The sequence below is a fragment of the Haemorhous mexicanus genome, chromosome 2 (genome assembly GCF_027477595.1).
Source record: "Haemorhous mexicanus isolate bHaeMex1 chromosome 2, bHaeMex1.pri, whole genome shotgun sequence".
In the NCBI taxonomy this organism is placed as follows: Eukaryota; Metazoa; Chordata; class Aves; order Passeriformes; family Fringillidae; genus Haemorhous; species Haemorhous mexicanus.
In genome coordinates, this window is record NC_082342.1 from 7,764,945 (window position 1) to 7,782,387 (window position 17,443).

Genomic DNA, 17,443 nt, shown 5'->3' on the forward strand with positions numbered 1-17,443 from the left:
ACACGTTTTTTCCCCATTAATGATATTTTAAAATGCAGAAAGCACTTCTGTGAAGCATGAAGGATGGCCAGGGTTAGCTAATGAGGCTGATAGGTACAATTGCTGCACGCTTGATCTGCCTTGGACCCTAATGCTTATTTGGACATGTCTTATTATTGTGTGGGTGTTGAGTCTGTCCAAGCTAATAATCAACAGATATATGGTCATTCACAGTGCTTATGTCTCTGTCTTGGATAGCTGGAACAAAGTGATGAGAAGGTAGTTTGCTAGGTTCATACAGGAAATTTCTCATGGACAATCTGAGCAAACTAATTGCTGGCATTATCATGAGAGTCATATAAGCTGTGGTAATGATACAGATAATGAACCCCCCACCTTTGGCCATCACTTTATTACCTCCAGGGTCAGTACAGAATTTATTCAACCCTCAGTTACATTATAATTGGCTATTTGTACCTGGGAAGGATTTGGTACTGCACTATCTTCAGATATCATCTGTCTGAAAGTGCGTTAAGTGCATCAGAAAAAAAAATGATGGGGACCCACTGTCAAAGTCTGTTGGGAAATGGAGAGTTAAAAACCCTGTAATTTTTGGTCACAGACTTTTGAGCTTTAAAGGAAACAGTCTAAACTGACAGCTTAGCAATAGCTTAGCAGATCTATAAAAACTGTATATCAACAAAATGGTGATAGCTTGATGTTGCATGAACATCCTGAACCAAGCAGGGCAGTGCTTTGCTAAGTGTAGCTCTATTTTGTTGATATGATGACTCAATCTCACAGAGAGACAGCAACACTCAGGCTGCATTTCTTTCTAAGCTGTATGAAAAGCTTGGGGAGAGAATGATTTTAATTTAAGCTGGTTTTGCTAAGGCTATCGACTTGGGTTTAGGCATTCTGAGTTAATTATCCCAGGCAAACAGGCACAGGTGTCTGTCAGTGTCAGGAAGTTAAAATGATGCCCACAGCAAAGAATTCTGCCAACATCTCCAGCGTGAACTGTGACTTAGTGCTTAGTCAGACCCAGGCCCTTTTCCAAGAAGGGCTCTTGTGCAGTTGGCAGGTGCCTCTGAGCTGACAAGGGATGTTCTTTCCTGCCATTTCACACTCACAGAGGTGTTAGTTCTCCCTTTTTAATACCACATTCCAGCAGCCAGCCACCTGAAAAAGGTGGAAAAATGATACTGATAGCCATGAGGTGGCCAGGAAGTGTTTCCTAAAGTTTCCCTTACCTGGCACTACTCATTTAAACAGGGAGCTGAGCTGCTTAGCAGGAATGGTTCTCACCTGACAATCAGCCCAAGGAATAACTGGATTTCCACCAAGGCATTTCAGTAGTTTTGGGTAGAAGTTTTAACTGTAGGAAAATTACTTAGAATAGATCTAAGTCTAAAATGTGATCCCAAATCTCCTGCTTGCTGGTTGCCTACAGTGCCATGGCTTTTATTTGCTTATTTTTAGGGATCATGGGACTACTGCTGTTTGAAACAGCTCTGCCAGTAGCTGCAGCTAAAATCAGATCAAATGTCCACTATGGTAAAAAATTCTGGATACTCAGCACACACCCTCAAGATTAGGTGGCTGTAGCTACCCTCCTCACAATTTTTCCTGGACAAATGAGACTAAAGAGATTTTTATCTTTAGAGAAAGATTCATAATAGAAGTACCTATCAGTTTAGCTAAAGAAGAAATAAGTCAAATCATGCTTAGTTATTCCAAGTGTTTTCCTTACCTTAATTAAACAAAAAAAAAAAGAAATCAAATGGAAACCAATTACAAAAAAAACCCCAAACCATCAACAAGAGTAAAGAAACTTACAAAGAAATAATGAATAAAAAATTATCTTCATTGAAATTTTACCTTTCTAATTATTTCTGGCTCCAAAATTACTCCATGAGTAAAATTCAGTGAAGTAAATTCAAGTTTTTAATTTAAATACTGGAAAGCAGTCGTAATTTATTTCCACAAGCTTCTTAAATCAGAGATTTCCAATCACTTTTTTAACATAATAATTGGAAAAGCATTCACTTACTCTGTTTTTAATCTAGCTAGTAATGAGTTCACTCAAACTGCACATTGATTTTATTATGAAAGTCTCAAGACAACTGTATGTTTTTAAATCAGTCTAAGAATTTGGTGTTATAAGAGTATGATTCTAAAAAACTCCAAGTGGAATAACTCTACAACTCTTTAGAATGTAGTATTATTTCAAAATATGATATTTGGCAGGAAAGCCTCAAGGCAAAAAATGCTGCCACAGCAGGGCATAGCAGAGGGATATCTCTGCTTATCATGCCAGCAAACAGGTGAATCTCATCCAAAGATCTCTGCAGACTCTCCTCATATGGTGGATCTGGGCCATAACTTTGCTAGGACCTTGTCAAACCATACATACTGTGCTTTTTATATTCCTGCAGGACATCCCATACACACTGGGGTTTTTCTGGTTTTCCCAGGAGGAGCTGTGCCATTCCACTGTGGTTCTCCCAGGAAAACAGCATCCAGCACCTGTCTGTCCTTGGCAGAGAGCTGCAGCCTGCTCACTGCCTCCTCCTGGGCAGATTTTAGGGCAAGGACACAGCATTGCTATGTTGAAGGATTTGCTGTAAGGTGGAACTGATGCTCCCAGGGGCTGGAACAGAAATGTAAACTCAGTGATGAGGTGATATGGAAGAAAAGGAGAAAAAAAAAGTTGCTTCAGGTCTGCCCTACTGCCTACATACTGTCAGACCTTGTGGGAATTTTAGATTAAGTTTGCTGCTGGAATTTTTTGCTAGTAACAGGAGGGTACAGTACCAGGCAATTTTACAAGTGTGGCTGCTGCACTGAAATATTAAGAATATTTTTTTTTTCCTTGTACTTTTGACCTGTGAGACAAGAAGCTCCCTGTTCTGAGAATTAAAGCAGCAATGCAGTTTAGGCTTCAGCTGTGAGAACTGGAGAATTCTTGATATGACAATTGGTGGATTAAGTATTTGTTTAAAACCAAAACCAACATAGGCAGCTAAATTGCACCATCTGGAGCAAGAGGCAGATGTAAGCATCTTTATTTAAGAATCAGTTTCTTATTATTTATAAAAGATGTGTGGTATTAATTCACTCTTTTTTTTTTTTTTTTTTCAGAGACCATCATTCATGGGAAATAGCTTTGTGTAGACATCTGGAATAGAAATTTCTTAATAATTTTATATAATAAATTCAGATTAAATACTAATTATTAATAGTCAAGATTGCTTAAGGATTTCAGACTAGCTGACAGCCTGAACAAAGCACAGGCAGATGCTTTAGACAGGCTGTAAGGAAGACTGATAATTATAAGCAAAGCCAGGGAAATGACCTTTTATTGTGACAGGAACTGCAAGCATCACCACACTCCTCACCACCACACTGCACAAATTAGACCCATCCATTGACTACATCTAGAGAACCTTGTTTTCCAGCTGGTGCTCTGCAGCTTTCAGCTTTAAGCTGGGCATTCAGAAACTGAGGCACAAAAAATCATCCGTCATCTTCCAGATTTTATAGAGAAAGTGGTATTTTCATAAGAGTGCAGTCATTTTGTTTTCACAATACTAATTTGTGGTCAATGATTAATGAAATGGTAATCAGTTTTTACAGGGTTTGTCTGGCAAAATGACTCCATTCAGTGTTTACAGAAAAGGAGCACATGAGAAATAATTTATATGTGATCCTCAGAAACTTTTAAAGCTTCATCCAAGTTCGTTCAAAGTGAATAGATAAATATAAAGATAAAATAAGGCAGTAATCTATGTATATTCAGCCAGAAACAGACTATGATTTAGAGCCTCTTAGGATAAAAAATAATGAATTAAAAAGACTGCTTAATTAAAACTTAACATTAAGTTGTACTCTTTTATAAAGGTCCATCTAATTCTGTACAATTTTTTCCAGACAGAAGGTATGCAAAAGATAGATTATACTAACAGATAGAAGGAAAGAAAAAACTTCAGTGAGACCAAGGCAACCATTAATAAAGCAACCATTATCACATTTATAGAGCTTTGACAGAGGAAGATGCAGGAAAATGAAGTGCTTTAAAGAAGCTGTCACCAAAGAAACATAGAAAAGTTTAATTTTGAATATGTAGCTATTTTTTAGTCTTATAAATGTGCATTATACTGCCTATCCAAAGAAAGCTACCAGCTCAATTCTTGTGGTGTAACCTAACATACCAAGAGAGGCCAAAATTATTTGTTCTTCAGTGGATCTTTGTCTTTAGTGAACATGTAGTAGAATCAGGAAACTGGATTTATCACAGTCGAAAAATTAGGCCCTGGCAATCTGCTCAGTAAAATTTAATTTAGATTTAATTAGCGATGCACTGCAGTCAAGATACATGGGTTCAGGAAGCTGTATTTAATACTGAAGGGGTAAAAGCTGCCTTTGTTTAATTGGAACTCCTACTGACAGTGACCCACAAAGATTTGTCTTTCAGGTCGGGGGGCTGAAGCCAGCCCAGGATCAAACCAGGTCCTGGGGCAGGTGAGTGCTCCTAACAGCAAAGTGACAGACATTTGCATTATCAGCAGTCATTCTGAGTAGTCTATCCTCCTGGTCCTGTGTCTAAACTTGGTTTGTTACCTAATCCAGTTGCTTTTCACATTGATTTATCATCATTGTCTTCACACGTCTGAGGACAGAACCTGATTAATCTCTATCACCACTAGCTCTTTTATTTTTGTTTTCTAATGACTAGGTATAATTTATAATGACTAAATAAAACTTCTAATGACCAATAGATTAGTCCTTTAAAAGTATCTGTTTTTAAAAATGATCTGTGTATTTGCCCATTGTCAGAAAAACAAATTCTTATCGTCACTCAAAAGCAATAAAAGTCCAGGAGAAATAAAACCTATTAACAGATTTCAAAGGTGGCTTAATGGTCTCAAACTGCTTTCAGAATATTTTAAATTTAATTAGTATTTTTGAAAACAGAGATGTTCAGAGTGGTATAACTTTCTTCTCAGTCAAAAAAAAGCAGACTTAGAAATTTAGCTTTGCCCTAACAGTGACACAAGTCTGTCTGGTGGTCTGAGAATCCTCTAACAACACTGAAATAACTGAGGAGCATCTCTAAACCAAATATTTTTTCTGTAAGACAATGATGTTAGAGGTTTGCTCTTGCAATATTGTTGCTTTCAGTGGTGTAGTAGAATTGGGATATCTCTAGGGTGCTGGTCAACAGTTCATTTCTCAATTGCAGTTATACCTTTTTCATTACATTTAAGAGCTTTGCTGCAGATGAGTAGCATACGGTATTGGCTGAGGAGATGAGACTTTAATGAGATATAGAACATGCCAACAAAATGCATGTTAAATTGCAATGACATGCTTGTGTTGGTAGCTTGTCATGTTGTGAAATTAAATTCCTGACAAGACAGAGCAAACAAATGCACTCCAGCAAGCCTGTAGTCACCCAGCTTGTCCTCAAGCTGGTCCAGGAGACAGGGGAAGTGGGAGGCTGCTGGGAGGGATTGAGCTCTTTCCCTGTTCTGCTGTACAATTTCATAAAATAATTTCATCCTTTTTCTCTGATTTTGGCCAAGGATGTAAAGAGGCACAGCATTACTCACTTGAAGTTGTAAGTACAACTGTTGTTGCAAAAGGATCTTCCAAAAGGTGTTGCATCTTAGACACATGGATTTTCAAGCAGCTACAGCTAAACAATAAAAACAATCAACAATAGACTGTGAGTGATATGTGACTTGCTGTAACCTGGAGCCATTCACACTATTTAATTAGCATGACAGAAAATTTTCCATCTGGGAATACAGAAACCAGCCTTCTCTTCAGCTGAAGTAGTGGCTGTAGAGCCTGCAGAAGGAAACAGATAGCAGCACCCCTGAGCATCTCTGACACTTTGACTTTCGTGCCTGGACTCCCAAATTACCCATTTTTTGTAAGGAAGAGTAAAAGTAATAACACTAACAATATTGTTGTGAGTAGCTCACAAGGTTTGGAAAGGTTTGGTAACATCATTACTCTGCCTTGGGAGAGATTAAAGAAATTAAATGTTAGATTCCTAGCCAAGGAATACAGATCCAACAGACATAACCTAGGCTAGCATCATTTGATGGGTAAAATGAAGCTATGAGTGTTCCATTTAGATTGCTCCTCTTGGGGCTTTCTAACACTCTCCAAGCCTCCTCTTGCCCTCCCTCAAATGCAGAGAAATACATGTTAGAAAAGAAAAGCATTTTAACATCTTGTTTTCCTACCAAGCCTTGGTAAAACAGACAGTTAATTACAAATTGCAGCTTTCATCCACTCAGCCTTCCCAAAGCATCTTGAGTCTCATGGTGCAAGTGCATTTAAGGAAAAAAAAATACATTTTATCTCTTTATGAAGAGTTTCTTCATTTTTGTTTCATCTTGACAGAATTCGGAAAGCAAAAGGTAAGGGAAACTTGCAGTCCTAGTTATTGAGAAAATGAATTTGTCAGGTAGCAGAATTTTCTAGGAAATACCTCTAGATGTGAACTAGAAATAATCTCAAAAACATTCAATCATTTGTGATTTAAAGGAGATCCAGACTGATTTGTGAAATTTGTGGGTTGTTTTTTGTATCTTTTGTAGAACTTAAACTAAAATCTAATCCTTGATGCAAGTTTACCTTTCAGAACAGATCTGGGCCACAGAAAATCATTACAATTCCAGTTGAGTATACTTGAGGGGAAAAAAATCAAAATCTGAATAGCCATGACATCATCCATAACATACCTCTCTGATATGTGACCTGCAGGTGAGTACAGATGTTTTTAAGATGTCTTTAAAGTAGATTACTCTGGCAATTCAGCTTCAGGAGCTGATCATTAGCTAGCTCTAGTTATCACACCAGCTGCGTTTTGCACCACGCTGACCTTCAGGATGCCTTCAGCAGTCAGACAGCTTCACTCTGTCCCACAGTGGCTGTGTACACACATTTGTGCACTGTGCTGTGTCTTTTACTAGTGATGCACTCTGTTAGCTGCTTCTTGAAAGGCAGGAATCTCTGTCTTCGTGCTAGTGGCAGGAAAAACTTTCTTGTGCTTGCCAGAGCAAAAGGACAGTGATAATATCTTCTTACAGCAGTGATGGAGCAAAAGGGAAAATCAGTTTATGTGTGAGTGGAGGATTTTCAGGGTACAGTTTGGTTTGTATGATTCTGCTGAGTTCTGCAGGCTGGGTTAACACACACTGGGACCCTTCTCTCCTGAGCTGTGTGCTTGTGCTGAGCTCTCAGAGCACTTTCCTTGCCAAGGCTCCACCCTGGCTGTGCTGCCATGGGAAGGCCAGGTAGGAAGCAGCACAGGCAATCTGAGCCCCAGGAGCTGTTGAATTGAGATTATCCCCAGCCCAGCTGATATTATCTCCTCATGGAGTGGTGAGGCCCAGAGAACTCCCTTGCTATTTCCTGTGTGTAATTCATTTTTAGAACTCCTTTGGACTTGTGGTGCCTATGGTTTGTGCGTTTTCTTTTGGCAGGGAGCTGTTAGGATCAATAAAGATTTGTGGAGACTTGCTGTTTCTATGCCAGCTACTTCCTCCAAAATATTATTTTTCCATCTTAGGAAAAAAAAAAAAAAAAGTGTCTTTGAAATCATTCAGAGACCAAGGATCTGAGCAGAAGCCTGTGTGGATCTGACAGTGTGGGAAGATGATTGGAGAGGGAGCTGAAATATCCAGCTCGGCAATTTTATTCCTTGTACTCCCTATTCACACTTCTCCCTGCTGGCACACCCTTATTTATCTCTTACCTTGAGCCAAAGATATTGTGCTATTCTGAGAGAAATTTTCCAAAGGAGCTGCAGCGTCTCCTTGAGATGATGGATCCTGGTAAAAAGATTCCTTTGTTCACTTGGTTATGCACAAAGCATCATCTGTTTCCTCCTAATAGGTTTTTCTTCTAAGTAAATGTCTTTTTACAATGAGAATTAGAAACAAATTATATTCAGCTATTCAGACCTTGCAAGGAAAGCTCAAGGACTGTCAGCCTTATGCCTTTGCCTTTTTTCTTGTTTGATAGGCAGGCTACAGGACAAATGCTGCACTGTGCCCTCTGCTCCCAAGTACATGAATGATAATTTCATATACATACATATATACATATATATATATACATATATATTTGTTAGATGTAGTTTTAAAAATAGCTACTGTAATCTGCATAATAAATATATTTTCTTTGTAGATGTTCCAGTGATATCAAGACAGTAAAATATATGGTAACAGCCTTTTTCAGTTCATTTAGCCATTGCATTGCATGAAAGGAAAGGTTGTGTATCTGGGTGATTTTTTTCCACAGTGAACAGTAGCTCTTCGATTATTTTCTCACTGTCTTTACTGGGGCTATTTTCATCCTCACAGGTTTTTGCAGGATGAAGATTGTGCATCTACACTATGGGAGCATGATTATCCATGAGTGTGGTACCTGGACAGCTATGTGCTCAGAAATTAATTTTGCTTTTTGTTACAAGAAAGGACAAAGAAGAACAAAACTTTGGGAAGAGTTTCCCTCATTAAATATTTACCATTTCAGCTCCACATTCAGGAAAGGTAAGCTCTGAGTCATTACTTTTTATTTTTAGTATCCAATCTACTTGGAAATGAATGGAAAGCAATAACCTTCAAATCCCTTCAGAAGTTGTGAGTTACATGAAATCATTTATTTGAAAAGCACCACGAGATAATGGAGGGTGTATTGGGCTGGTCAGGTTCTGATAGAAGGGAGGCCTACAGGGGTGGCTGCTGCGAGAAGCTGCTGGAAGCTTCCTCTGTGTCCAGCAGAGCCAATTCCAGGTGGCTCCAGGATGGACTCACCACTGACCAAGGCTGAGCACAGCAGTGACAGTGATTGTCCCTGGAGATAACATATTTAAGAGGGGGAAAAAATGTATATACAATGACAGTCAGAGAGGAGAGTGAGAATGAGAGGAACAGCTCTGCAAGCACCAAGGTTAATGAGGAAGGAGGGGCAGGAGATGCTCCAGGCACAGGAGCAGAGATTCCCCTGCAGCCCCTGGGGGGCTGAGGCAGCTGTGCCCCTGCAGCCCAGGAAGGATCCACTCTGGAGCAGGAGGATGCCTGGAGGAAGCTGTAAACTCCATGGGAGGCCCATACTGGAGCAGGCTCCTGTCAGGGACCTGTGACCCTGTGGAGAGAGAAGCCCGGACTGGAGTTGGTTTTCTGGCAGGACTTGTGGCCCCACAGGGAATATGTTCAGCATGTTCCTGAAGAACTGTAGCCCATGGGAAGGACTCACATTGGAGAAGACTATGGAGGACTGTCTCCAATGGAAGGGACCCCATGCTGGAACAGGGAGAGTGTGAGGAAGGTGTGGTAGAGATGTGATGAACTGATTTCAGACTCTGTTTCCTGCCCCCCTGCACTGCTGGAGCAGAGGAGGTTGAGAAAATTGGGAGTGAAGGTGAGCCTGGAAACCAGGAAGGGGTGTGGGGAACATGTTCTAAGATTTATGTTTTCTTTCTCATGATCCTACTCTGATTTGATTGGCAATAAATCAAACCCAATTCCCCAAACCGAGTCTGTGTTGCCCATGACAGTAATCAATTCATAATTTCTCCCTGTCCTTATCCCAATCCATGAACCTTTAGTTATATTTTCTTTCCCCGGTCCAGGTGAGGAGTGGCTTTAGTGTGAAAGAGTGTCCTGACCTCCAGGCATGGTCAACCCACAGCAGAGTTGTTGGTTGGGAAATGTAAGGCACCTTATTCCTGCACAGATGCATTTTCTGATTCCACTTTTCTCATATTTAAAATTAGAACTCTGGAGAAAAGAATATGAATTGATTTTGTGAAATTTTTTGTGTTTTGTGTTATGTTAATTTAAAATGATCAGCTAGCACAGCAGTAATGATCACAGAGGATTGTTCTTTTGAAACAAAGATAACATATCATTGATCTGATGCTTCAAAATTCATCAGAGACTTTTAAGGCCACAAGGGAGTGTTTTGATCAGCTAGGCCTGATTTCTCACACATGAGAAGCAAAGGGAATTTCACTAACAATTCCTGCACAAGTTGTGCTTCTGGACAAACACAATTCTTTTGTTAGCAGAGGCTCCTTAAAATGAAAATAAGGCTTTCTGCCCCAGACTTTATGTTCACCAGATAATTTTAATTTTTCTTTTTCTTTTCTGAAAAGAATTTTTTCTTTTCAAAGCATGGCTGAGAAATTAATTTCATTTTATCTCTGACTTGAGGTATTTATTAAAATCATAAATGGACTTCTGGAAGTGAATGAAAGACACAAGTTATCTGTAAACCTATGAGTAAAAAACTGAGCCAAAAAACATAATAAAATGCTGAAGTATCATCAACCCACTGGAGATGTAAAAAAACATGACACAGAAATAAATGCAAAGAAAGAAAAAAATGTGCCTGTGACTCTAAAGAATGTGAGAATTTTCACCAAAGGCAATGAGAGTGTTAAAAGTTTCAGAAGACAGGCATGCCTCTAAGTGCTTTGGCAGATTGAATTTGAAGTGCCTAGTCAAACTCATTAATTTCTTTTAGCAAGGAGGTAGAACAGAGTTTATGAGACACTCAGTAAAATAAATTACAAAACAGAAAGAACTATAAGAAAAACTTGCTTTTCAACAGTCATGTTCATGGTTTTAGCCAAAGATCAACCTCAAATGAGGTTCCCACTGTGCAGTGTAACACACTCCAGGAAGCACTAGGTGCTACTGGCTCTGCAGAACATTCACGCTAAAGAGAATGCCCATTTTCAAGAAAACACTCTCTTATTTTATTGTTCGCCATATTATTTCTTGTTATAGTATTGATTGCTTTTTCAGTTAAGCTGTTTTTCTCCCAATGCAGAAGGTTTGGTTTGCATTTCTCAGCACCCAGAACCACCCCTGAAGAAAATAGGGCAGCAGCCCTGCAGGTGAGATGTACCATAATATCTGTTCAAAGACTGAAGTGCTTCATTTTTGAAGAAGCCAAAGTACATAACTGAACAGAGTTGCCATGATTAAAATGTAATTAAGGTTGTGAATCCCTTGAGCATCTTAAATAGTGGCATGATACAATATTTATCAGTCTTCAGAACACATAATCACATCTTTGGCCATCCAGATATGTTTTGCTTTTTTACTATGCAAGATTCCCTCTATCACAGTTTGATGCAGCTAAACTTATCACTTCTGTATATGGTACCTTAATAATTCTGAGGGGGAAGAGTAAGGACTAGAATTGCACAGAAGACAAGCCAATGAAGTGACAAGAAAACACCCATGCTTAAGCATTCATTTAAAAAGATGCTTTTTTTTTTACTGTTAGTGAATAATGGAGCTAATATAAAATTCTGACAGGCATAAACCTATTGAATAATTCTGATACTGCAATCTACAGGTGACTCACAGCAAAAATTGAATGATGTTAGTTTTATGCAAGAAATAATCTTTTAAAATTCAGAAAAAAGCATATGTATAATTAATATGGTTAATATTTGAGGTATTTTGAAGGTAAGTTCACACATTTCTTGTGTCTACATACACATGGTTTAAAACAAAAAAATAAAAGGAAGAAATGCCCTTCAGTTAAAAACTTGGCAACTAGTTCAAATTCTACTTCTAAATTTGACTTTGTCATGTCTGCTTATTAAGAATATAATTCATTGCCTGGGAGTCTGCTCTGAAATACCAGTATCTATCAGAAATGCTCAACAGTTTTTCAACGTATCAGCTTTCAGATGTTGTCACAGGATCAGCTTCAATGACTGGGTCAAATTCAGGTGTTGGCAGACGACACTGTGGGCTCTAATGGTAATGAATCTGTTGGGGAATCTGTTGGGGAACTAAATTACTGTGGTTCAAAAGATTTACTGTTCTTTTGATTGTTTTTTATTCCACTTTTAGAAGCTGATTCAAGAAGATCTTGTGACCCGTACCTAAATCACAACAAATGATTGCCACCCTTACAGACAGACGGCCTTAATTAGCTAGTAAAAATGCTGTCCTGATTTTCCCTGTTGTGTTTGTTTTTCCAGGTAAGAAGGACCTGTTCTGGAGGGGAAACAAATATAGCCACCATATATTTTTCCTTAGAAATAAATGCCTGTAAGTAGAGCAGATTTTTACATTGAGACACTCAGTAATGTTTAACAGATTTTTGCATGTTGTGATATTCCTTGTTACAGCTTCATGCAGGCAGCAAGGTGTTGAACAGACAGTCTGTCGGTCTAAACAAGACAACAGAGATCAAATCCAAAACTCCTTCCAATTCAAAAGAGGAGGCTTTAAAGTAGAGTAATTTTCCCAATAGCTCAGCAGACTGAGGACTAGAGATGCTGCTGTGTTTTAGAGCTGAAGATGCAGCTTCAAGTGTTACCAATGCAATTACCACAATTTCCAAACAGCAGCTACAACAGCAGTACAAAAAAGAATTGTACCTGTTGTACACAAGCTTAAAATTGAGAATTTGCTTTGTTGGAGAGGCAAAAAATCTCTTAAAATGTGACTGTAAAAGGTCATCCTAAATTGTATCTAATCCTGCTCATGCTGCTTCCTCTTACCATATCACATTGCCTTTTGGAGAGCAGCATGGGCCCCTTGCCCCCTTCCCTTCTCTTGCCTTCTGCCTCCATAGGCTCAGCCACCACTGTGGGAGCTTCAGAGGTTCTCCAGGCAGTGCTTTCTAACCCTTGTGTTAAAAGCAGAAGGCAGATAGAAAAGCTTCCCATGTTAAAGACAGCTTTAGGAACCATTTTGAGCCATCATCAGGGAGCAGCTTAAGATGGACAAAACATGTGGGGGATGTGAGAAAGGTAAATGCTATTTGACTACAGAGATGAAAAATGATTGTTTCTGAAGGGGAGTGAGCTTGATAATACAAATCACTTTTTTCTGTGTCTGCAATGCAAAAGTTTCTCTGTGCTAATCTTGGCACTGACATTGAAATTGATGTGTGGCCTTTAGGTAAGTCACTTAATCAATGTGTTTGTAAAATGAGGATAATAACATTTATTTGCCTGCCTGAAATGGATGTAGTAAGGACAGACTGGTTAGTGCTATGAAATGCTATTTACTAGTAACTGCAAGTATTATTATGCTGTGGACTTAAACCCCTCCTTGACTGGTAATTGAAATAGCTAAAAAACCAAATAAAAGTCTGAAATGTAAAGGTGACAGTGGTTTCAGCTAAGGTGGAGCTGGTTAACCTACTTCCTTTTCATGAAGCTAATTATTCTTTAGCTGAGGCAATATACATCAAAAATGTTTTGAACATGTACCTGCTCTTGCTCAGAAACAGAATGAGAGGAAATATTGTGGGATTCATATTTGAGTCATTGGGTAATGTACCACTGATAATGGCTCAAGGGAGAAGCTGGGTGTAACACAGAAAATATGTGTTCAAACTTCTGTTCTGAGATGCAGGAGCACTCAGGTGTCCTGAGAGCAGGATGAACAGTGTAGATAAGACAGAATTAGATGCATCATTACCATTTTCAACCCAATTAACATTCCTGCTCTTCAGGATTAAATAAGGTCTGTTGGTATGGCAGGCTGAAAAAAAAAATAAGTCCTAAGGGTGAGAAGAATGAATAATGCTGTAGAGCAGTATGAAGCAGATTAGGAAATGAATTACAGTAAACTGTCTTATCTGTGAGCTGGGCTTCGAGAACTCTCCTGAGGCCTCAGAGTGCCCCCTTTATCCCACAGATGTTTCTTTGAGAAGAGAGGAACATAAGATGTCTGCCTGGGGTGAAAGAACCAGGTCCTACAAAAGAGAAATATTTTTGCCATCTCAAATACTACAAAGAATCATCCTGTTACAAATAATCATGTTAAGTTGATGCAGTAGTTAAAATAAACCTAGGCTAAGGTTTCTCTAACAACTAATGAAGGAGTTATTTGATCCTTCCTTATGTCAAGTAAAGCTAAGCAGCAGGGTAAGTGCCTCTGACTTGACTAGAACTTGGAGGAATAACTGCTTCAGGAATGTTACACATATCTCACTTCATCTGCTTAGTATTTTCATGGTGAATTTGCTTGAAATTTATTAAGGAAGCAGGGACTCAGACCGTGATTGGCAATATTGCCAAGAATACATCAAGAGTTATGAAAAAAGAAATGGTAGAATTGTAGCTGAGGGATGACTTATTTTGCCTTTCTCCAGTTTACAGCCTTGCTTTCCAGTTTGAAGTTTTACAATCCAAACTCAGGGCAAATCCAGCCAGGGGGCTGCATCTCCAGAGCAGCAATGAAAAACACAGTGGTTGCTGAGCAGAGCACCCGTGGCTCTTGGCAGTACTGCTTGGCATACTGTTGGCAGGATGGCTTCCTGTATGTATTGCAGTGGATAAACTTTCCAACAAGCTACAGAAGGAGAAACATTTTGCTTTCTTCTGTAAAACAGTTCTTGGAGAGATCACAAGTCCCTGCACAGTGGTGTGGTACCCAGAGAGAACTGTCACACAGAGGCAAATCATCCTGTGTTAATAAGGTTAGAAACAGAGAGGTGCCTCTTTGGGGCTCATCAAAACCTGCTAGCTGTAGGACACTCAAAGCAGGAAGAATCAGATGTACTGAAAGCCAGACATTAAAGGGATACACTCATGAGAAGGAGATTTATATTCAGAAATAAAGAATCTGGGTTGCTGTAGGCTCCTCGGGTTCAAAGGAGGGTGTCTCAGGGGAGTTCTGCTACAGTGATACATGGGCAGAGCCCTGTCACTCAGAAAGACTGCAATGAAGAGATTAGGCAGAGGCAAGGTCCAGCAACTGCTCTGATCCTATGGGAGACAGTGCTACTGCATATAAAGGCATTGCTGTCTGACAGTCAGTGAATGCTTAGAAACATTTCTGGGACTATTTAGTCACATTGAAAAACATGCTCAGTAATTTAATGTTCCTTTTGGGTGTTGATAATCATAGCCTTACAAAAAAATCACTCAAAATGGCATTTGAATACCCATGTCAAAATGTCTAGCTGTGGCAGTGTGCTAAGTATCCACAGGTAACAGGAATATCATGCAAGTTCAGTTGAAACAAGATAAAGGCACTCAATTTTTCAGATAAAAATTCTAGTCCCAGATTATCTTATCATGGTCCTATGTTCAATTCAAATTTTCTCTAAAAAGAAATAGGTGCTGACTTGTTTAGAACAGAAATGTATATTTAAAAAAAAATCTTGCTCCATTTCCCATGTTTTTATTTCATTGGACCTATTTTTAACCAACAAGAAACTCAGTTTTCATTGATACAGCAGCAAGGTATGTCATTCTGCCAGCCAGGACACATTCACTGAGTGTTATGGTAATTAATATGTACATGAGACATTCCATCCACCTTTAATGAGCTATTCTTAACACCAGAAGTACTTCCCAACTTGTGACAGAAGGAGATTTAACCTTACCCTGTCAAACTTAAGAGACAGATCAGAAGTGCTACAAGAGGGAGAATTCCAAGTCATCTCAATTATGTGGCACCACATGAAATAATTATATTTGGTTACCCTTCAGAACGGTATGTTCTTGAGGGGTAACTTTTATGTACTGCTCCTTCAAACATGGCTACACTCTGAGTGCACTGCTTTTGATTTTTAAATGGCTCACACAGCTCTAACCCCTGCATGTTATCTCTAATGATGAATGACACTATTATATTTACAAGCAGATACCACGTTCTTAAAAGATTCTTTTTCCCCTTAACTATCCTGGTTTACAATATAAGACAAAAGAAATTAAAGTCTTTGTTGAATCTTCTCTACCATAATAGAAAGTTATCAGAGAAGATTATATACTTTTTACTAACAGAGATAATACACAATGCAAAAGACTTTTGTTAAAAGAATGAAAAGAATAAAACTAAACCAACCTCCTTCAGTTAATATGCAAAGCACTATGTAAAATATATTAACCTTAAAGGCATAATGTACCTGATTTAAACTCAGAGAAAAACTTGTTTTCATGTTTCTGAGTATTGAATAGGTTATAAAATTAATTTAATTTAGTACAGCAATACCCACTGCAGAACCCACTGCAGTTCCTCAGTATTGAAAAAGGTCTTGATGTTTATGAAAAACTGAACCCTGATATAAAAATGAAATCATGTGAACAAGCAGGACAGACACCAAAAGCTGAAACACTTCAGTTTATTCTAAAAATGAAAAAAACAGGGCAAGACATGTGACTGTTTTAAATTAAATTTGCTAAACATTTCTAGATTTAAGAAAAACAAAGACAAGAGGTGATAGTTTGCCTTTTTTTGAATTAATAGGAATATCTATACTTCATGGAATAGAAAGGAAATGAAGAAAATGGGAAACATATGGCAGTTACTTTTCTGGTTTTGTTTTTACAGTAATAAATAATCAAGCCTTCCTTTTGTGGAAAAGGAATGGCTCCTTGTGTAGCTCCTTGCAAAATCAGGGTAGTATTTTGATGAAATTAGCATCTCATATTTCATAGTGCTGTCCCTTCATCAACATGCAATGACATCAAGGAGAAACCATCATGCCTATCTCATCCATCGATATGCTGTTTAATTTTCTTCCACATAAATTTTAAATTTCTCTGGGTTGTCAATGCCACATGACTTACTGTAAAACAAAGGGGAAAAAATCAGTGTTAAATCAAAAAAGATCTAGACAAGAGAGAGGGAGAAGACAAATATGCTAGCACATCAATCAAGAAAATAAACCTAAAGCAAAAAGTATTACTTTGGGATATTACAAATTTAATAAAGGCAGTATTTACAAAAACAGAACTAGCATGAAAATTCCTAAAACACAAAAGGAATTATACTGAAAAAGTCAGATGAAAAGCTTTATTTTGAGCAATGTAACTCATATACAAAGCTCTTTCCAAGTCTACATGTAAATCTTATTCAGAGCTGCAAGTAACCCAGCAACTTGGACATAAATATGAAAAAAATCCTAGTATTAATCACTTGTAGTAGTGCTAGAGTGGTTGCAACATACTAGAGCACACATTTCTGGCAGGCACAGAGACAAGATGGACACAAGCCCTTCATTTTAAAAATGCAAAGAATGTGTACGATATTTTATAGTGCAAAGAAAATAATAAGACAAAAACAGTTGATCTTGCTTTTTCCTCACTTTTAGGGTGTCTAATACATGTCCTCATTCATCAGCCCCTTTTAAATGTTAGGTATATCACATGACTTAAGTCAGATTGATATTCACAGTGAGCATTTTTTCTATGTTCTAACTGGAATAACAGTTTGATCATAACCTCCTGATTAACATTACAGGGGGTTATGTTTCTTGAGACTCAAGGGTTCCTGAATGACAGCAAAGTGGTCATAGTTCACAGAAATTACATGAATGTATTAAAAACAATCCAGTGAAGATGTCAGTCTATTTTGAAATGACAATTAATTAAAATAAAAGGAAATGGAACACAGAAGTAAGAACATAAGTAAGTATTTGGCACTTTGCAACACAAATGTCACAA

The 17,443-nt window shown here is 38.3% G+C and overlaps 2 long non-coding RNA genes across 4 annotated transcripts; both read right to left on the reverse strand.

The window, feature by feature from the left end:
- Positions 1–1,936: 1,936 nt before the first annotated feature.
- LOC132324240 (uncharacterized) lies at positions 1,937–8,010 on the reverse strand. The gene is made up of 3 exons (XR_009485545.1): positions 7,757–8,010; positions 5,595–5,680; positions 1,937–2,632 (listed from the first exon to the last, which is right to left on the reverse strand). It is a non-coding gene; the product is annotated as an uncharacterized LOC132324240 (long non-coding RNA).
- A 633-nt stretch (positions 8,011–8,643) lies between these two features.
- Positions 8,644–16,566, reverse strand: LOC132341284 (uncharacterized). 3 transcript variants are annotated; one of them, XR_009490147.1, is made up of 3 exons: positions 13,612–16,566; positions 13,467–13,529; positions 8,644–9,150 (listed from the first exon to the last, which is right to left on the reverse strand). It is a non-coding gene; the product is annotated as an uncharacterized LOC132341284 (long non-coding RNA). The 3 variants fall into 3 exon arrangements; XR_009490146.1 differs by lacking the exon at positions 13,467–13,529; XR_009490144.1 differs by having other exon boundaries at positions 13,467–16,566.
- Positions 16,567–17,443: the final 877 nt, after the last annotated feature.